This window comes from Heptranchias perlo, chromosome 8, assembly GCF_035084215.1.
Source record: "Heptranchias perlo isolate sHepPer1 chromosome 8, sHepPer1.hap1, whole genome shotgun sequence".
NCBI lineage: Eukaryota > Metazoa > Chordata > Chondrichthyes > Hexanchiformes > Hexanchidae > Heptranchias > Heptranchias perlo.
Window position 1 is genome coordinate 77,242,266 of NC_090332.1, and position 22,457 is coordinate 77,264,722.

Genomic DNA, 22,457 nt, shown 5'->3' on the forward strand with positions numbered 1-22,457 from the left:
GTTTGTCTGTTTCGAACTGAAGCACTGGCTGAGAAGTGTCAGAACATTCATCGTATTTAGCAGGTTTGTTTTGCAAAGTACGAAGAATACAACCCACAGGTATCTTCGTGGTAGGTTTGCAGGTTGTGTAAATGTAACGCCATGACCAGTCTTTGCCGTTATATCTCATTCAGTCAGATTCACTCATCGCTTAAGTATTGAATCAGCCATGGGCAATCCTCTAGACCAACAGCAGTGAAATCACCTTTGACTCGAAATTTTGCTTTGAATCAAAGCCTTTAGTTTGGGAATTAATAGTGTCTCTAGATTCCAGTCAACCTTCATTGACAATCAGATTTTATTTTGGAATGCTGCATACAACTATACTTCTGCAATACAGCCCTGCCACTGTAAAAGATTCTTTGCAAGAAACAATATCTTAATGCTGTTCTCCACTTATATTGTCTTAGAATTTCCTGCCTTTAGAGATTCCTTCATTTAATTTCCAAGTTACTTATTTGAAACAGAGGCTTTTAGTTCATTTTGAGAACGACTCCGCAATGGTTGATGTACATTTGGATATAGAAACAATACGAGCGATGTCAAGTCTTGGGAGTCCTGGTTCTGAAAGAATGCTCTCATCTCATTGTCTAAAAGATTTATCTTGCAAACTAATTTAGTGTAAGAGTAAGCAGTTTTTCTCAGGTGATTGTCGGGAATTATTTTGAAGTATTTGCGACCTTTTATCATGAGTTTTCTGAATAGGATTATATAATAAAATGATTAATTTTTAATGCAAGTAATTACCATTATCAGTATAATACTTAACCTGCGTCATTTCCTCTTTACATGCACTTCATGCAGGTCGTTCTGGTAACTAAGTAATTGCAGCCTAGATTTCTAGCCAAGTGGTCACATGCTTGGGTCCTACCACATTTGGAAAGAGTTTCTTTCCCCACTGCAGGCCACTTCAGCTAGAAGTAAAAGTGTTCCATGGAAGTTGGTGGGATGTGGATGGGGGGTGAGTACCCCCATAGCGGTATTTACCTGCCAGAGGTGCGCCAACTGCTAACTGATCAGGATTTGGACAATGATGGGCCTTGAGCAATTCACTGCCTGCAAGCACTGCATCCTCCAAAATGAAGGCAGTTTGAAAGCCCACTATCAGGGATAAAAAACTAGGGCGAGCGATGTTGAGAATAAGAATAAATAAGAGAGAGAGACAGACAGTATTTGAACTTCAGGAACCTTGGGGTAATTATTTACATCTCTTTAGCATGGAAGTCTTTTAGCACAAATGATCTTTGCCTATGTTACTGTTATAAAAGTTGCCTGACTGCACACATTTGCTGTGTCACTATCGCAAATCCTGTCTTACGTTTCAGCTGCCACATTTTGGCATCACATTTAATATGTTGAAACTAAAAAAAAATCAAAACGCTAACATAGGAACTGGAGGAGGCCATTCAGCCCCTCAAGCCTGTTCTGCCATTCAATTAGATCATGGCTGATCTGTATCTTAACTCCTTCGACCCTCCTTGGTTCCGTAACCCTTAATACCCTTGACTAACAAAAATCTACCACCCTCAGTTTTGACATTTTCAATTGATCCCCCAGCCTCAACAGCTTTTTGGGGGAGAGAGTTCCAGATTTCCACTACCCTTTGTGTGAAGAAGTGCTTCCTGACATCACCCCTTAACGGCCTTTAATTTTAAGGTTATGCCCCCTTGTTCTGGACTCCCCACCAGATGATGAAAATCTAATGATCAGGGAAAAAAAACTGATAAACTTTACCAATTGAATTACTCAAACAAGTTTTTAAAAATCCTTTCACCTGTCATGTTTCTTCTCTCAGCAAGTCAAATAAATTTTGTTTAAAATAATATTTGTGACATACAAAAAAAAAATGCATTTTTCAGAACAACGTGGTTAAACTTAAAAGGCCTGGAAATTCATTTAGGCCAGTCTTGAAGTGCCAAATGGGCGCAGAGAATGATCCCAGCACCCAAATACGGAGGCCCGAGGATCAAGACAAATTGGTACTTGGGCCTCATCCACATAATCACAATGAGTAAAACGGGCGCAACGATTTCTACCTCATAGAATTCCCTTTTTATGTTTACCTTTAAGTACCTTCATTAAAGTTTTTACTTGCAGGCCCGATGATGTATGAGAAGCCTGAGGCTTTAGTTTGTCTTCCATACTGTACTGCAGCAGCCTTTTCTGGATTTAGTAGCTCTTTTGCTTCCTTTCTCCTCTGGCGTAAGAAAACTACCCTCTCTCTCTTCCCTGCCCCTCCTCAACAAAGACCCAGCTAAGCATCATGGCTATCCAGGATCATAATTCCTCCCAACCTCAAGGTTCCCCTCCAGCTTTTTATTCTCCTGTTACATTCTGTCACTCCACCCAACTCCTAACTCCCACTGGATTCTGCTACCACCTGATTGCCGGGGCTAAAAGGAGTAAATTATGAGGACAGGTTTTTTTTTTATTCGCTCATGGGATGTGGGCGTCGCTGGCAAGGCCGGCATTTATTGCCCATCCCTAATTGCCCTTGAGAAGGTGGTGGTGAGCTTCCTTCTTGAACCGCTGCAGTCCGTGTGGTGAAGGTTCTCCCACAGTGCTGTTAGGAAGGAAGTTCCAGGATTTTGACCCAGCGACGATGAAGGAACGGCAATATATTTCCAAGTTGGGATGGTGTGTGACTTGGAGGGGAACGTGCAGGTGGTGTTGTTCCCATGTACCTGCTGCTCTTGTCCTTGTAGGCGGTAGAGGTCGCGGGTTTGGGAGGTGCTGTCGAAGAAGCCTTGGCGAGTTGCTGAAGTGCATCCTGTGGATGGTACACACTGCAGCCACTGTGTGCCGGTGGTGAAGGGTGTGAATATTTACGGTGATGGATGGGGTGCCAATCAAGCGGACTGCTTTGTCCTGGATGGTGTTGAGCTTCTTGAGTGTTGTTGGAGCTGCACTCATCCAGGCAAGTGGAGAGTATTCCATCACACTCCTGACTTGTGCCTTGCAGATGGTGGAAAAGCTTTGGGGAGTCAGGAGGTGAGTCACTCGCCGCAGAATACCCAGCCTCTGACCTGCTCTTGTAGCCACTGTATTTATATGGCTGGTCCAGTTACGTTTCTGGTCAATGGTGACCCCCTGGATGTTGATGGTGGGGGATTCGGCGATGGTAATGCCATTGAATGTCAAGGGGAGGTGGTTAGACTCTCTCTTGTTGGAGATGGTCATTGCCTGGCACTTGTTTTGCGCGAATGTTACTTGCCACTTATCAGCCCAAGCCTGGATGTTGTCCAGGTCTTTCTGCATGTGGGCTCGGACTGCTTCATTATCAGAGGGGTTGCAAATGGAACTGAACACTGTGCAATCATCTGCGAACATCCCCATTTCTGACCTTATGATGGTGGGAAGGTCATTGATGAAGCAGCTGAAGATGGTTGGGACTACGACACTGCCTTGAGGAACTCCTGTAGCAATGTCCTGGGGCTGAGATGATTGGCCTCCAACAACCACTACCATCTTCCTTTGTGCTAGGTATGACTCCAGCCACTGGAGAGTTTTCCCCCTGATTCCCATTGACTTCAATTTTACTAGGGCTCCTTGGTGCCTCACTTGGTCAAATGCTGCCTTGATGTCAAGGGCAGTCACTCTCACCTCACCTCTGGAATTCAGCCCTTTTGTCCATGTTTGGACCAAGGCTGTAATGAGGTCTGGAGCCGAGTGGTCCTGGCGGAACCTAAACTGAGCATCGGTGAGCAGGTTATTGGTGAGTAAGTGCCACTTGATAGCACTGTCGACGACACCTTCCATCACTTTGCTGATGATTGAGTGTAGACTGATGGGTAATTGGCCGGATTGGATTTGTCCTGCTTTTTGTGGACAGAACATACCTGGGCAATTTTCCACATTGTCGGGTGGATGCCAGTGTTGTAGCTGTACTGGAACAGCTTGGCTAGAGGAGCAGCTAGTTCTGGGCACAAGTCTTCAGCACTACAGCTGGGATGTTGTCGGGGCCCATAGCCTTTGCTGTATCCAGTGCACTCAGCCGTTTCTTGATATCACGTGGAGTGAATCGAATTGGCTGAAGACTGGCTTCTGTGATGGTGGGGATATCGGGAGGAGGCTGAGATGGATCATCCACTCGGCACTTCTGGCTGAAGATGGTTGCAAACGCTTCAGCCTTGTCTTTTGCACTCACGTGCTGGACTCCGCCATCATTGAGGATGGGGATGTTTACAGAGCCTCCTCCTCCCGTTAGTTGTTTAATTGTCCACCACCATTCACGACTGGTTGTGGCAGGACTGCAGAGCTTTGATCTGATCCGTTGGTTGTGGAATCGCTTAGCCCTGTCTATAGCATGTTGCTTCCGCTGTTTAGCATGCATGTAGTCCTGAGTTGTAGCTTCAACAGGTTGGCACCTCATTTTTAGGTATGCCTGGTGCTGCTCCTGGCATGCTCTTCTACACTCCTCATTGAACCAGGGTTGATCCCCTGGCTTGTTGGTAATGGTAGAGTGAGGAATATACCGGGCCATGAGGTTACAGATTGTGCTGGAATACAATTCTACTGCTGCAGATGGCCCACAGCGCCTCATAGATGCCCAGTTTTGAGCTGCTACATCTGTTCTGAATCTATTTCATTTAGCACGGTGGTAGTGCCACACAACACGTTGGATGGTGTTGCATATACTTGGCTTGTATTCCCTTGAGTCTAGAAGATTAAGGGGTGATCTAATTGAAGTGTTTAAGATGATTAAAGGATTTGATAGCATAAATAGAGAGAAACTATTCCCTCTGGTGAGTCCGGAACAATCTTGAAATTAGAGCCATGCAGTTCAGGGATGATGTCAGGAGGCACCTCTTCACACAAAGGGTAGTGGAAATCTGGAACTCTCTTCCCCCAAAACCTGTTGAGGCTGAGGGTCAATTGAAAATTTCAAAATTGAGATTGCTAGATTTTTGTTAGGTAAGGGTATTAAGGGTTACGGAACCAAGGCGGGTAGATGGAGTTAAGGCGCAGATGAGCCATGATCTAATTGAATGGGGGAATAGGTTCGAAGGGCTGAATGGCCTGCTCCTGTTCCTGTGATCCCTGTGGGCTGGCCTGCACGCGCTCTCTCTCACAATATTTCATATTTTTCTGTTCCTTCTTCCCTACGCTATTTCCATCCCACTATACAGCCCCAGTACAGTCCTCCTTTGATCCACCATTTCTCCATACATGCTGAGGTCTTTGCCTGTCTCTCCATTATAACACAAGGACCCTGCTGCAGCTACCCTGGCACTTTACTTTGCATCATTCCCCCGCAGTTAGTAATCCACCACCATCGAACCATATGTCATTCTCATTGTAACATTCTGTTCAAATGTTTAACTCATCAAATCCAAACAGACTAAATCAATACTAATGCAGCTTCCCAGCTTTAACAAAAGTACATATTTTCATGCTGCACTTTTGATTTCCTGGCAGTCGTACATGAAAGAAATTGAATTTAATAACAACATGTTTTTAAATATATATATTACATTTGCCACCTTAAAAACAATCCACTGGAAAAAAATATCAGATCATAATAAACGATCCCGACAAAATTCTGCAGGAAACAGAGTCTAAATGGAGAATGCTGTAAGGCATAACATCCCTGTCCTTATAAAAGGCCAGTCAGCCTAATGTCAGTGGTGGGGAAACTTTTAAAGACAATAATCCAGGACAAAATTAATTGGCACTTGGAAAAGTATGGGTTAATAAATGAAAGTCAGCACGGATTTGTTAAAGGAAAATCGCGTTTGACTAACTTGATTGAGTTCTTTGAGGTAGTAACGGAGAGGGTTGATGAGGGTAGTGTGGTTGATGTTGTGTATGTGGACTTTCAAAAGGCATTTGATGAAGTACCACACAATAGACTTATGAGCAAAATTAAAGCCCTTGCGATTAAAGGGAGCGTGGCAACGTGGATACAAAGTTGGCTAAGGGACAGAAAGCAGAGAGTAGTGGTGAACGGTTATTTTTCAGACTGGAGGGAAGTATACAGTGATGTTCCCCAGGGGTCAGTATTAGGACCATTGCTCTTTTTGATATTTATTAATGACCTGGACTTAGGTGTACAGGGCATAATTTCAAAGTTTGCAGATGACATGAAGCTCAGAAATGTAATAAACAATGTGGAGGATAGTAACAGACTTCAGGAGGACAAAGACAGGCTGGTGAAATAGGCAGACACATGGCAAATGAAATTCAACGCAGAGGAGTGAGGAAAGGCAATATAAACTAAATGGTACAATTTTAAAGGGAGTGCAGAAACAGAGAGACCTGGAGGTGTATGTACTCAAATCTTTGAAGGTGGCAGGACAAGTTGAGAAGGCTGTTTTTAAAAAAAAAGCATATGGGATCCTGGGCTTTATTAGTAGAGGCATAGAGTACGAAAGCAAGGAAGTTATGCTAAACCTTTATAAAACACCGGTTATGCCTCAGCTGGAGTATTGTGTTCAATCCTGGACACCACACTTTAGGAAGGATGTCAAGGCCTTAGAGCTTAGAGAGGGTGCAGAAGCGATTTACTAGAATGGTGCCAGGGATGAGGGATTTCAGTTATGTGGAGAGACTGGAGAAGCTGGGGTTGTTCTCCTTAGAACAGAGAAGGTTAAGGGGAGATTTGATAGATGTGTTCAAAACAATGAAGAGTTTTGATAGAGTCTGGAGATCGTTAAAATCTTCTTCATAACTGGAATAGAAATTATTTGACAACTGGTGTTTTTATCTCATCTGTTTAAGGTTATCAGTAAAATATTTCTGTTGTTACATTTTTTGAGTGCATTTTAAGGGCAGACCATTCACTAATTCGGCCGAGTTTGTGAGTCCTCTGACCAGAAAATCCTGGGTATCAGCTTGAAATGATTCCTCCCCTGAGAGAATTGTTGAACATTAGCTGTGTCTCTGCTTTCTCCCACATGGTGATTCTCTGCATCTCTCGGTCTCCCAATTGTTTCTCACTCTTTATCTCTCTTTCCTGTAAGTTGTTAATCCCTCTACCCCCTCTGTTATCCTGAGTGCCTCTCACACATGTTCCTTTAGACACTGAGCGAGCTGAGGCCTCGCCATGTGGAGTGAATGGGGTGGGGGTTGGTGGTGGTGGTGGGTGGAATGCAGGTTGGGCAGAGCAGTGAAGCTGAGGCTGAGTAGACTAGCCAGAGTTTGGGGGGTGAGGTGGGTGGTTCTTGAGGTGGCCAAAGGCAGAGCAGTGCTGGCAGCTGCTGTGAGACCAGGAGATGGTAGCCCTGAGATTCAAGAAGGCGGCCCACCACCACCTTCTCAAGGGCAATCGGGGATGGGCAATAAATGCCGGCCTCGCCAGCGATGCCCACATCCCACGAACGAATAAAGAAAAAGATTTATGGGGTGGAGGAAGAGGATAAAAACGGCGGGGACCTGGAGGTCCTGTCGAATTTAACAGCAGGATCTCATTATCGTTTTTTTCATCTGTTTCCCGCCCGGCTGCCGGCCAAATTGACAGAAGACCACAGCTGGGACACCCTTGGGGACGGTCCCCGGCAATCAGGAGAGTGGGGGCGGGGGGGGGGGGCGGAGAAGGCCGGCGATCGGGGCTTGTGAGGGGATTGGCTCCTCTTGGTGCTGATTGCTCCACGACCGACTAATGATATACACAAAAATGGGGGGAGCCCAATATTTTTAGTAATAGATTGTCAGGGGTGGAGTTTGGTTGGCATGCACATGGTGCAATAACGTGGCAAGAGGTGGACTTGTGTTTCTGATTTCCCACTTGTGCCATTTTCAAATGGAATTGTGAGAGGAGCTGCACAGAGGAATCGAGGTGCTTCCTCAGAAGTGAAAGCCAAGTCCCTGCTGTCCCTTGTATACTCAGCAGCTGTTTAAAAAGTGCCATTGGCAGGTACCTGGCATAGGTTGTTTGTCTACTGTGTTCAGGACAGCTGCCTGGTTGTTAAAAGAAGACACATTGGAATTTTTTTTTGGAAACTCAAAACTTTTGCCATTTTATTTTTCACTTCAACTTTAAGGGGGAAAAGCTCATACATTACATACAAGTTATGTGACGAGGAGCTGTGGGATATAATTTGCATTTCACAAGTGCGCTAACCTCAGAAGAGATAGTCAATGGCAAGGTATGGTCAACCTCATGAGCATGCAGCTAAAAGGCGTTTGCAATTTTCTCTTCTATAGTTACAAGATTTATTTATAATTAATTTACCATTCAAAACTAGAGTTCACCAACAATTTTCATGACCTAGGTACCGACACTGGTAACATTAGAATACACCATGGCATGGGAGCAGGTATTGAAATGTATTTTTGGAGCGCAAGTTTCTAGAGAGACATTGTGTTTTAATAGGAATCAAATCCATTTAGTTGATGTCCAGTGAAAAACTCCTTAGAGGCCTTTTTTTCCCTTTTTTGAATGTTTTCCAATGCATCTTTTTCATTTCCACTAAACTGTGCCATTTCAAACAAAAAGATTAGATAGCTGGGGTGGGGGGGCTCCAATTTTAACCTAACCCGCCCATTGGGAAACTGGATCGGGTGTAACTCCACTTCATAGAATCATAGAAAGTTTACAGCACAGAAAGAGGCCATTCAGCCCATCGAGTCCGCGCCGGCTCTCTGCAAGAGCAATCCAGTTAGTCCTACTCCCCCACCCTATTCCCGTGGCCCTGCAAATTTTTTCCTTTCAAGTACTTATCCAGTTCCCTTTTGAAGGCCATGACTGAATCTGCCTCCACCACCCCCTCGGGCAGTGCATTCCAGTTCTTAACCACTCGCTGTGTAAAATAGTTTTTCCTCATGTCACTTTGGTTCTTTTGCCAATCACCTTAAATCTATGTCCTCTGGTTCTTGACCCTTCCGCCAATGGGGACAGTTTCTCTCTATCTACTCTGCTTGATTTCTCCACTGAAGCCAATGGAGGGTAATATTGGGCAGGGTGGAAAATCAACTATGTGGCTTTCCTGCCCGTCGAGTTTGGTTAAAATGACCCCTCTATGATCTCAGCCATGGTTTTATCACTGTTGGCCTGTATCCAGTGTATAAGTAAAACAGGTTAATTCGCCCTTTCTGTGAGGTATACTCCTGCTCAAGAGCTTCCAGCAATTGATCAGGTATTGAATTGCCAGCCTTCAGCAATGCTTTTAGAGTTGAGCAAATCTGAAGATGATAGAAAAAATGCTTTGTGCCTAGTCCAGAGCTGTTACATTGACAGCATACTGACACCATTCCAAATGGTCAAATGTATCTCATGCATTAGTAGGAGTCTGCTGAGGTAGTCACTCCAACCTCATATTGGGACCATTGTGATTGTCCAAACAAAAGTACCAAGCTGTTAGTGTGCACTGGATACCGTATAGTCTCCCAACAAACTCAAGGCCAATATTTTAAAATGTGAAGTCATGTGTGAGTCAGTAAACTTTTACAATCAATGTTTGAATCATCATTTAATGTAGTATTCACAGAAGCCTATATATTTGCGAGACGATGAGCTGGCCAAGTTATTGAACAAAGCACTGCAGTTGTGGACTTGGCAGGGTTTGTCAGCTTGGCTCAATTGGTGGCTCTCTTGTAGGTACTGTCCAAAATACTTTACACAAACTCACATTCAAAGTATGTTGTGCTTATCTATGGAGCATGCTCAGTGAAGATGACTGAATCCTGAATGAAAGATATGTTCTCCACATTTACATTTGCCACTGTTGTTGATGTCAAGCTGGGTGAGAATGTCGCTGGCCTGGTGCAGGGAAATAGAGATTAGTCTGGATTTTCAGGAATCATTACCACCTCTTGAGGCCGCCTTCTCTCAGCTGACACGAGGCCCGATTTTAGCACCCGCTCTCGGGTGCGTTCTCGGCGGGGGGGGCCTCGAAAATTGTGAAATCCAGGAGCGGGACCGGATCGCGCCTCGATCCCGCCCGCTTCCAGGTTTCCCGCTGACCCGCGGGCGTGCGCGCGCAGCCCCCGCTGGTGGGAATCCCGCAGGCAATTAAAGCCAGCGGGATGCCACTTGACGTTATTTACTTTGCTATTTCAGGTCATTAACTGACCTGATTAAGGGACTGTGTGTGATTTTTGAGCAACATGGGACTGTTTCCCATACTGGGGGAAACACTCCCAGCTGGAATGGACGTGTTGCAGCTATCAGCCTGTGGCAGCTGCAAAGGTCCATTTGACAGGTTGGGGGGGGGAGACCCTCACTCATTGCAGGAGGCCACTCTGTCACTTGGGACAAAGTTTGGCCTCCACCACCCTCCTCCTGACGGTCAAAGTCACCAACCTGCACACTTACCCCGGGGTCCGGAGACATGTACCTACCTTGCGGACCCCCTCAGATGTACATCTTGCGGATGGGGGCCGCCGTAGCTGCAGTCATGACCTCCTCAGAGGGCGAACAGCATCACCATCCACGCCGTCCACCTCTGACACGTGGAGCTCCACAACAGAGTGCTGTGACACATCAACCTGTACAGCAGGAGGAAGGGCAACCGCAGAGAGAGATGTGTCGCAGAGGGCACTACCCTCGCCACAGGGTCCACAGACCGAGGCTCAGCTTCCTGGACCTCTCTGAGCAGCAGTGCACACGGAGGCTCAGAGTCACTCGACATGTAGCCGTGGACATCTGCAGCCTCTTTCATGCCGAGCTGCTCCTGGCTGGCCCGTGCACCATCTTCCTACTTGTCGCTGTCAAAGTCACCACTGCCCTCCTGAACTTCTCCTCCTCATCCTTCCAGGGTGTCACCGGGGACATCGCCGATGTCTCTCAGTCATCTGTGCAGAAGAGCCCTGCAAATACACCTACACCCACTCTGTAGTGACACAATGGGTGGCATCAGTGGTGGGTCCTCATAGTGATACCCAGGAGTGGGCTTTATTGCACAAACCGGACAGGATTCGCGAAGACATGGCAGTAGTGGTGCCAATATAATGTGTGATGTGAGTTGTTCTGAAATTCAATAGAAGTAACAACCATGACGAACCCTCAAACACCCTTGTGCATCCCCTTCATGCTCACGACACGTTTGCCTTACGCTGCCTACTGCACATATGTGATGCATGCCCTGTGGCTGCAGCACAGGTGGTGGCAGGTTGAGTGAGGCTGGCCGTGAGAGAGATGCACGAGAGGGTGAGTATGGGATAGAGCCATGAGATTGTATGAGGATTGGGTTGAGTGGTAGTGGCGGGGTGAGTACTGGCGAGGTGAGTAGGTGCAGGTAAGATGAGGATGGGGTTTGAGTGGGTATGAGGGGTGATGTGACAGAGTAGTGTAGGTAGTGCCGAAGGAGATGTGGGGTGGGGGCAGTGATGTGGCAGACAGAGTGTAGGGGAAAGACTACGTGTTCTCACTGTGGCTGACCTACTGAGGTCATTGGAGCGCCTCCTGCACTGTATGCAGGTGGGCGATATGTTGGTGGCGCAGGTGACCCCCTCTGCCACCTCGAGCCAGGCCTTCCTGGTGGCAGAGGCGGGCCGCTTCCTCCCGCCCGCCGGGTGGAAGATCTCTGTCCTCCCCCTCCTCCTCACCCCATGTATTGATACCTGGGGTGAGGGATCATTAAACTGGGAGCAGCCGTCCCCCTGGGCTGCCCCATGCAGTCATCTTTGCTATTTCTTGCAGCATCTGTCAGTGGAGGACTGCCCCTTTAAATAGAGCGCCTCCAGCTGACAGATCTTACTGCGCATGCGCAGCCCGCCCGACGCGCAGATCAGCATCGGGGAACCCGGAGGAACAGGTAAGTGGATCCAATTAGTGGGTTGCCTGCTGCGATCGCGCGGGAAACCCACTAATTTCACCGGGCGCGTTACCAACACGCCCGCTTGCCCACCCGCCGAGAACCCGCACCCCTGGTAAAATCGGGCCCATGGTTTCAAAATGGAGAAAAACAGGAGAAATCAAGAGAAAATAGCTGAAAATCGAACAAAAAATGTTGGTGTATATTGAGGTCTGCATTAAAAAGGCTATTTGCAAAACTTAAATGGGAGGAAAAACACAGAGTACGGACTGTTAAATGATGAGGCAAACCTCCAGGTTAAATAGAATGCGTGGTTTGATTTGGTTCATTTCTGTTGCTTGGATTTTAAATTTCCTGTGGAGCTGAGAAGCTGATGCTCGAATAAGGGCTGTCAGTGAGTCCGGATAAATACCCATTTTTGACTTTAAATCTCAGCAATACCCGATTACACTGTTTATTACCGATAACATTGCTTGGGGACCAGGCTGTGCTCTGATCAGTGACTCACAGAGTTATTGAAATTTGTTCACTAAGACGTTTTCAGGGCACCAAGCAACTAGAAACAGCTCCTTGGTGACACCACTGTAGGCATACAGTGATTCATGGGCCTGGACAATAGTCAATCAAATAAAGTCACACTTATGTGGTTTAGTTAATCAAAGTGATTATTTGATGATTTAAGCAATTCACACAAGCATCGAGCAATACATACAGCCTTAAAACCAAGGATTTCAGCATCAAGGCAGAAGAGTGATCTTGTAGCTCTTGAAGTTTTCTTCTCTTGTTGTTAGATGTTCTTCCTCTAGGTGAAACTTCTCAAGTCTCCTCCAACTGCAGTAAAGAATCTGTCACAATGTCCCATCTTTATATGGTTTTTGCTAGTTGGGGTGTGAGTAAAATTCAGGGAAAGTTCTATTTTGGCCACTCAAAGTTAAGGGAAGTTCCATTTTGGCCACTTACCCACTGTTGCATCGGTGATGGACAGTGGGTTGTTAGTTCGCGTGTGTCACTCAACTTCCCGAGATGTGGGAAACTGTGAGAAACCAGTTGCTGCCTCTCGGCCGTGTGAAACCAGGTGCTGTAGTTTTAGTTGTCTTTCCCAAGGATTTCTAACTGTGTCAGCACTGTTTACCAAGTTGTTATCTATCCATTGTTTTGAAAACCAAAGGCCTGCTTCTCGAAGCTGCGTTCTTAGCAGTTGTTTTGAAAATCAAAGGCCTGTTCGAAGCTTCGAGAAGCTTCTGCACATTGCGGCCGTTGCATTTTAAAATTCACAATGTCCGCATGTCCAAGGGGTTTTATCCCCACGCAACCAGAAGTGGCTCCTTGGAGACACCAGGTAACCAGAAGTAGCAAATAATAGCAATCGGCTATCAGCCACTCAGTGTGGGGAAAGCTCATCATAACATGTCACAGAATTAGCTGTTAGGCAAACTAAATAAAATGAAAACCAGCTAGTAATTCAAATTTTCAGAAGAAAGAAGAAACTGCATTTAAAGAGCCTTTTATATCCTCGAGATGTCCCAACGCCACTTCACAGCTAATTAATTATGTTGAAGTGTAGTCACTGTTGTCATGTAGGCAAAGACGGAAAACAGTTTGCCCACTGTAAGGTCCCAAAATCATCAGTAAGATAAATGACTAGTTAATTTTTTTTTTGATAGTGTTGGTTGAGGGATAAATGTTGACTTGAACTTACAACATCCTGACTCAGAGGTGAGAAAGCCACCACTGAACCAAGCTGACGGATGCTTAACTAGATTTTTAAAACTACTTTTTGATTGCAGGAGAAGTGTTCAGAAGATAGGATTGTTGTTAACTCTGCTAAGTCCAAAAACCCAATGGCAGAAGCTCAGTACCCTTCAAAATCGTGGAAAATGCACCAAAATGTGTCAAACAAAACAAACTTCCCAGAACCCCTATAAAATAAATTTTGCGCCATCAGAGCTCATTACCCACATCAAAAATTTCTATTGAAAAGTTATATTTGATGGAACATAGCTGCAGTTTAAGTCGTGACAAGTTCATGTCCCACTGCACTCTCGTTGTAATTAATTATTTTCTTACGTCATACGTGACGTCATTTGGTTTCAGTTTTCACAGAAAAACAACTCAATTGCAGAACTTTATCGCAAAACACCAGTACAAACCCTGAAATCTGCTGCAGCAAAAAGGAATTTAACTTGTTCGGTCATCTCAAAGCAGTGACCAGGGCCACAGGCTTTTATTCAGGTCTATATTTCAGTTGTATGTTGTTTTTAGAGTCATTAGCTTTTTGGGGGCTGTCAGCTTTTCCGAAGCTGTATATCCGCTTTCCTTAGTTTTCAAGGTTGTATGTAAATGTAAGTTCTTTCTTCCTGTGCTTTTTGCTGCCTGCCTGCTTTCCTTCTTCATCTCTCTTTTCCTTCTGCTCCAGTTCACTGTTTCTGACCCCACACCAACATGATTCCTGAAATGAAGAGCAGCACACATGCTGCGACAAAATGGCCGCTCAGATATTTGACCACCGTTTGTGCAGTTCTCATTGACTCTGGAAAGGACATGGAGACTGAAACAGACTTTCCTAGGAATTGCCTCTATTTTTGTTACGTTTGGGAATTGCATAAGAGAACAGGAATGCCTGTAAATAAAAACAGAAAAAAGCTGGACACACAGAGCAGGTCAGGCAGTGTCTGTGTAGAGAGAAACAATGTTAATGTTTCAGGTTGATGAACCAGTTCTGATCAAAAGTCATCGACCTGAAACGTTAACTCTGTTTCTCTCTCCACAGATGCTGCCTGACCTGCTGAGTGTTTCCAGCATTTTTTGTTTTTATTTAAGATTTCCAGCATCTGCAGTATTTTGCTTTTGTTTTAATGTCTGTAAAGATGGGAGTCCAGCAAATATGGACTTCAGTAAGATGGTAAACAGACAAACAAATGGAAAACAAAATCACTGGGGCTAATATCTTAAATCTTACTGTCAATGCGGATATGTTGATCAGAAGTCTGTGACTTATTTTATAAAACCAATGATTACCTGTTGACATCTCTGTTCAACAGAGACGACTAAAGATGACCTAATTTTCATATGTATTTTTATTTGCCCGACTTGAACAGTGACAGGTATAACACATACCAAATGATCCTACAGACGGTCGAGTCACCTGACCATATTTGAACTGCTTGGAGATAGTTTGATAGCAGCAGAAGATGCTACAAATTGCGACAGAGCTTCTCAGCACAACTTGGTACAGGACAAAAATAAAGTAGAAGGGAAAACGCCTTTTATTAAAGGGAAAATACCACTGGGTTATGGGGATTGAATGGCTCTAAATGTGGAAGTACTCTTATTCCCCCTGAAAGTGTGGAGGGAATTTCTCCGCTCAGCAGAGATAGTTCACTTGGTGCTGGAGTGAGAGCAACGGCAACTTGCATTTATATAGCGTCTTATCGTAAGAAAATGTCCCAAAGCTTCGCAGAGGTGTAATCGGCCAAAAATGGATGCCGATCCAAAGCAGGAGATATTAGGAGGGTTGGTCAAAGAGTTTTAAGGAGAGCCCTAAAGGAGGAGATGGAAGTGGTGAGGCGGAGGGATTAGGGAGGGAATTCCAGAGCGTGTGGCCTCGTTAGCTGAAGGCACAGCCACCAATGGCGGGGCGAGGAGGGGAATGCACAAGAGGCCGGAGTCAGACTAACGGGGTAGACCTGGAGGAGTTTAAATAATCCAACTGGATGTTTTCTAGCAGAAGACCTAATTCCCAGGGTTGCTTCCTATCTGCTCTTGGGTAAATCAGTTTACTCTGCCGGGGATGGGTTGGGAGAGGAGGGAGGCCTTTACTGCTTTTTGCCACCTCTTTTACATGACTTTCCTCTTTAATAATAAATACCCTGAAAAATCCTCAAAGTCTTGTTTTTTTTTCCCATCGTTAAAGAAAGCAGATCGAGTCAGGTGTTGCCTTCAAGAGGATTAATTTTCTGCATCTGACTTTGAACTCTTCTGTGCCTGTTGTTTGGGAAAACCAATGTGCATCTGCCCATAAGTGTCATTTCATTTCTCACAGTGGAATGAATTAAAATAAACATATGATCTGCCATCTGCCCAGTTACGTGACATGACCTCAGGATTCCTGATATGAAATGATTTTCTAGCGGTCTGACTCACCATTTATATAACTGTACCTTTGAGAGGGAAAAAAGTGCTCAATGCACATTTCACACCAGCATTTACTTTAAGGTGAGATATTGATTGTTTTTATTGAAACAAATTAATAATTTGCTTGAAAGCTTTGCTTCAGACTCCACCGTCTCAACCTGTTTCAAAGACTAAATGTATCTTTCAGATCACTGCTATAATAGCTAGGAAAAATGTCGAGTATTTTTATTTTGTTTCAGTGTGAGTTTAACCACGTCCCACGTTTTGTAAAGTTACTCTTCAGGGCAACCACCTGGCAAAGTGCAGTTTGAATATTGTTATTGTATCTCTGGGACCTGGATTTGAATCCTACGAAGTCATATCTTCATGGTTCCAAGTGAAATTAGTTCAAGACAGTCTCATCCCATTTCCTAATGCCCCATAACTCTACACTAAATTGAATTTATACTCGGAGATGCCATGAAGATGGCTGATGTGGGAAGTGAACGTTTAAAGGAATACTCTTGAGGTTTTAATGAGTACATTGCTGAGGTAAAGCAGAATGAGTTTCACACACCTTTTCATGTGGTCACACTACCAACATCACAGTTATGACGTTCGTCATTAGTGGGAGTTCAAGACGTTTACCACACCAGTTCCAAAGGGCAGTATAACCGGGACAAACCCGACAGTGGACACTTAAGCTGAAATGACCTCTGTCCCAACAGTGATTGGTGCTACATTCCTTCTATTCATTCCATACTTGTTTGTGCACATAAAGAGTGTAATAAAGCAGCATTGTAGAACCAGGACAGCTTCATTAACCCATTTGGCAAAGTACTTTGTCTTCTGCAGAATCTGGTGAGTGCCACTGTCATATATTGTACCGTGTTCCATAGAGAGACCATTCCCCTGTCAGGAATGGCTCGTTTTATGAAGGAGTTAATTTTGGATGGGCTGTTTAAATGATATGCCAGTTGTCTATTATCTCCCCAACTTGTACCATACACGTTTACATCAGGCACTGAACTGGAGCAGATGGTTCTCCTCACATCAAGCAGATAAATGTCAGTTTTACTTATGGTGAGATGGAGGTGCTGATGGTTGAAACAGTTAGGAGTACTCCTATTACTTAAGGCTCATTTGAAGAACATTTCATTGATGATGCCAGTAATTCACCTGGCAGATCACCAAGGGGCTTGAAGCAAGTTGTTCATGTAGGAATGATAGTGCCATACAGGCTGCCTTGATCAGTAACGTGATGAAAGCAGAGTTTATGTTTTCCTATAGGCATAGGCACTGCTAGTCCATTCACCAAATGAGGGCACAGTATAGCGCTCCATAGTCCAAAACTAGAGGCCATAAATATAAGATAGTCACTAATAAATCCAATAAGGAATTCAGGAGAAACGTCTTTACTCAGAGAGTGGCGAGAATGTGGAACTCACTACTACATGGAGTGGTTGAGGTGAATAGCATAGATGCATTTAAGGGAAAGCTAGATAAATACATGAGGGAGAAAGGAATAGAAGGCTATGTTGATAAGAAGTTAGGTGCGAGGAGGCTTGTGTGGACCATAAACACTGGCACAGACTAGTTGGGCCCACTGGCCTGTTTCTGTGCTGTAAAATTCTATATAACGTACAGTTTACTGAAGTCTCAGCTGGTGACAAGAAACACAGAAGCGGCTAGATCTGCATTGCTGAATTACTATTTGATGATGGGGCCCATCATGGAAGCCACTGACTGTTGCCTCTTCTACATCCTATTGCTCAGGAAAACAAAAAGTAACATACTGCTTCCAGCTAGCTCTTCAGGTCCCTGCAGATGGAGCAAAGCAGCCTGGGAAACAATGAACTAGGTGAAATATACAAATAGCAAATTATCAACTAGGCGTCACTTGCTTTTCATTCCCCTCCTCAATGCCCTAGTTTCAGTCCCTATTTGAAAAGTGTAACATTTATTAGTTTTAAGCTGAAAATGATCGTTCTGTTAACTCTTTAATGTTGAACCTCGCCCCTTTATGAGAAAAGTGGAACAAGTGCGAGAGTTTAAAGAGCTGCTGAACTTCCTAAATGTAAACCGTTGAGATGAGTTTTGTGTTAAGTGCTCAGTGATGTAGTTTGCACTGGCATTACGCAGAATTCGAGCGAGATTTTTCACTGCAAGTGTTAAGTGCTTTAAATCCCGCTGTGTCTGAACCAGCCCATACTGAGATTACACTGGGAAATCTAGCACAAATCTGTATGCAGGTTTTGAAAGCTAGGGTAGTATTTTAAACACTTGATGACTAACCTGTCATGTTGATAAATCTTAAGTTTTGTCTTATAATGTGTTGCTTTCCACTCACTTTGTAGGTCTGATGAAAGCTGTAATTGGTGACGTGAGCTTAATAATGCTTGTGTAAATGTATACCAAGTGCAGTAAGACACTGCTCAATTTCTATAGATTCACATAAGCCAGGGCATAGCCTTCTTTTAATTAAAGGCTTAATACAAGGGAGATAAAACTATATAAGCAAACCATTGATTAATATTTTTTCTTCTTCTAAAGTAAACTGCAGGTTTTAAGAGACTTTCTTTTGGGAACGCTGCACTGGACTCTGGATCTCTCCCGATTTCATGGAATATTTAAACTGCATTGACCTCCACTCATTGTATCAGGCATCGACAGTACAGAAGAGGAAGAAGAAAGATGAAGCCAAAGAGTGGCTGAGCTCTTGAATTCTCAAATGTAGATAATGAATAAAGTTGTTGAGAAATGAGTCCCGTGCATCTTTAACTCTGATCACTCGTGTGATGGTTTCCAAATACCTTTCATAAAATCTAAAAATGTTGGTTTTTCACAAAGCATTTGAAGTGCTGGTTCCTACAGTAGTTTTAACAGTAGAGCACAACATTGGGTTGGCTGTAGCACCATATAGAACCAGTACTGCAAGCCAGGGAGCACAATTAGGGTCAACCATGTAACCAAACGTGGTAATTAACCAGTTACCAGAGTGAAACCCAATGTAAACAGATCAAGGACTGACTATTCAGCTGGTTAGTTGAAAGATGTGACCACTAATCCAGCTGTGCACTGCTGTGTTACCTATGAAAGTCAAAGTATTTCCCAGCACCAGATCAGTGGGAAAGAGCCATCTACTATATAAAGCTCCTATTTGTTTTATATGTAGATGCTAAACTATGTATTATATATTCAGTATAGGATTTCCCTGTTGTGATTGGCAGTTTTTTTGTACTTAGAAACTGAGAGCTTGAGAAAACAGAGTGCCCCATTAATAGGCTCAACCTTTCCTAATAGCAGCTCCTCTCTCTCTTCCCCCTACCCCCTCCCTGTAGATCCCTCCTGCGTTTGCTGCACTTTGTCTCCTCTGTGGTATGGTTGTATAAATTTACAGGAAGGTAACAACAAGGGAAATGTGCAAATCGATTTGGAGGGCGCTGATTAAGTAGGAAGCACAAGAGGAAAAATCAGTTAAAGAAATCACTGACAGAAGAAACGAATCAAAGGAAGAAGGTAGAAGTAAAACAAAAAGAATACGGCTTTTTAATTTTCGGTCGACCTTTCCTGGAAAGGTGTATTGTTCAAATACTGCTGTATTCATAAATAATAAACCTTTACTGCACAAAGGAAAAATGAACAGCCCGGAGAAATCCTAGTGTTTCCCAGTCTGTACACATAACATTAATATGAAATCTTTCAATTTTTTTTAAAGTACTTCTGGTTAAAGAGGAAGTTTTTCCATTAGTGCCTTTTTTTAAAAAAAAAAGCAAAATGGTTGCAGAAATTTCAATTAACACCCTTTTGAACTAACAAATTAGTAGATTTGTAAACTTTGTTAACTCGTCGGATGAACTGACTGAAGGTTCTTCTGAGCCCGACAATACAAGGGAACTGAATCTGCAGACACACAATTCAAACATGGAGACCCCATGAAACTCAGTTAAGAACAGTTACTGTTTGTTGGCTCCCTTATAAAGCTGTGCTGGGTAACTCCTCTATCCAGCTCTCCTGATAACAATACCCCAGTTTAAACAATAATAAACGGAAGTGTACAGAAAATCGATAACCAAAACCTTTTACATCTTTTAAGTGTTATTGAGGGAGTGACCCTTTCTTTTTAAATCTTTAAATTAGTGATCAACAATCAAATCTACAAATAGCTGCCACAGTTGGCCGTATTATGAAGGTTTGACTCTTCTAACCCTTGGTGTTTCAAAAGAATTGAAAAAAAATCTAAAGCTCAGATCGTATTTCAACTTTAGGCACTCCAAATTATATCGGAAGTGAAGCTTCGAATGCTGCTCCTTAATCATCACCACCTCAGAGCATTTTCTACATAACACTGAGGGTCTGTTGGATATTGTCATTACATAACACAGGGTCTGTTGGATATTGTCATTACACAACACTGAGGGTTTGTTGGATATTGTCATTACATAACACAGGGTCTGTTGGATATTGTCATTACACAACACTGAGGGTTTGTTGGATATTGTCATTACACAACACTGAGGGTTTGTTGGATATTGTCATTACACAACACAAGGCCTGTTGGATATTGTCATTACACAATACAAGGACTGTTGGATATTGTCATTACACAACACTGAGGGTCTGTTGGATATTGTCTTTACACAATACAAGGACTGTTGGATATTGTCATTACACAACATTGAAGGAGTGTTGGATATTATCATTACACAACACTAAGGGTCTGTTGAATATTGTTATTACACAACACTGAGGGTCTGTTGGATATTGTCATTACGCAATACAAGGACTGTTGGATATTGTCATTACACAATACAAGGACTGTTGGATATTGTCATTACACAATACAAGGACTGTTGGATATTGTCATTACACAATACAAGGACTGTTGGATATTGTCATTACACAATACAAGGACTGTTGGATAGTGTCATTACACAATACAAGGACTGTTGGATATTGTCATTACACAATACAAGAACTGTTGGATATTGCCATTACACAACACAAGGCCTGTTGGATATTGTCATTACACAACACAGGGTTTGTTGGATATTGTCATTACACAATACAAGGACTGTTGGATATTGTCATTACACAACACTGAGGGTTTGTTGGATATTGTCATTACACAACACTGAGGGTCTGTTGAATAGTGTTATTACACAATACAAGGACTGTTGGATATTGTCATTACACAATACAAGGACTGTTGGATATTGTCATTACACAACACTGAAGGAGTGTTGGATATTATCATTACACAACACTAGGGGGGCTAAATTGGGCCACGTAGCGCCCATTTTATCGGCGCTATGCGAATACCTAAGTCCCAAAAATGGTGCTGGAGATGCGCAAGCACACTTCCAGCGTGAAGCGCACAGGACGCCATCTTGGTGAAGGGGTTTGCGCACGCACACACCTAACGAATGTCTGAAGCATGTAGAGTAGGGAGATTCTGATGTTAATGAGTGTGCAACGTTGATTTGAAGCAGCCGGCAACATTTTCCAACTCCCCGCTCTGGCCTCGCTCTGTCCTAAGCTCACACAGCTGAACAGGAGTTAAAGGGCATGAAGGACCCCCACCCCCCCCACCAGCGCTATTTAAAGTGATCATGCAGGAGTTACAGGTTAGTTGCTGATTATTTATTCTGGCTGCTGGTTCAATTGTGGGTGTTTGTGAAAGTTTCCTATACTTGAAGAAAGTTCCAATATTCTATAGAGAGTGGTCTGGCTGGTCTTGCAGTGCTGTTAGTGGCGTTTAAAATAATGTGCTGACCAAAGTTGCTACCAGACATGGGTGGCCTGCTAGTGCTTGCTCTGGGAATTGTACATGACTGGGAGAATGCAGAGAGACCACCCAGAACTGAACAAACTGCCAGAAGAGGGAGGAGGAGGAGGAGGAGGAGGACAAGATGGAGGGGGAGGAGGGAGTGGAAGAGGAGGAGAAGGAAGAAGCAGCCTGTCTGCAAGGTAGACCCTGTCTGCCAGGGTGATCAGATTATTAATGAGCGATATCAGTAATCTCAACAACACCTCCCCATTCACCAACAGTCCCACACTCCTTACCTTTCCTCTCCCACGTGACCATCAAATCGTCCTCCTTATGATTACACATTGCTTCCTCCCTCAGCTCATCACAGAAATAAAAACCACCACCAAATGCAAATTCATAACCACATTTATAGATTTAGACATGAAATGAAAACAAACTGATACTATTCACCCTTGTGCATTCCCTTAGTGCCTGTTGTTCATGTGCCTTTACCGTTCCTAGTTCTACTACGAGGGGCATCCCCACTGGCTGGAGAATGGGTAGTGGAAGGCTGCTGACCTTAAATTGAGGAGTGTGCAGATGGCCTTGGAGGACGACCTCGAGCAGCTCTGGGCCGGGAGAGCCCGGCTTCAGATTACACCATCTCGGCTTGGGATGCAGCAGTCTGGCCTGGCTGGCCATTAGGCAACAGCGAGGGCACTGGCTGAGTGGCAGGGTGGGAACAGGAATGCTGTCATCTTGGCGCCATTGTCACTCTCCTGGGGCGGCACCTCAGGACTCCTGGTTATCTGCTGGAGAACATATTGCTGGACTGCTGTGATGTCCCGGAAGTCCCT

At 44.1% G+C, this 22,457-nt stretch overlaps 1 protein-coding gene across 1 annotated transcript in view; it reads left to right on the plus strand.

Moving 5' to 3' along the window:
• The window catches only part of dtd1 (D-aminoacyl-tRNA deacylase 1), a 151,125-nt gene extending 132,513 nt beyond the window's left edge, over positions 1-18,612 (plus strand). Inside the window, exon 6 of the mRNA XM_067988384.1 lies at positions 18,402-18,612. The gene's annotated coding sequence lies outside the window, so the exon portion shown is untranslated. The remainder of the gene's footprint in view (positions 1-18,401) is intronic.
• The last annotated feature ends 3,845 nt before the right edge of the window (positions 18,613-22,457 follow it).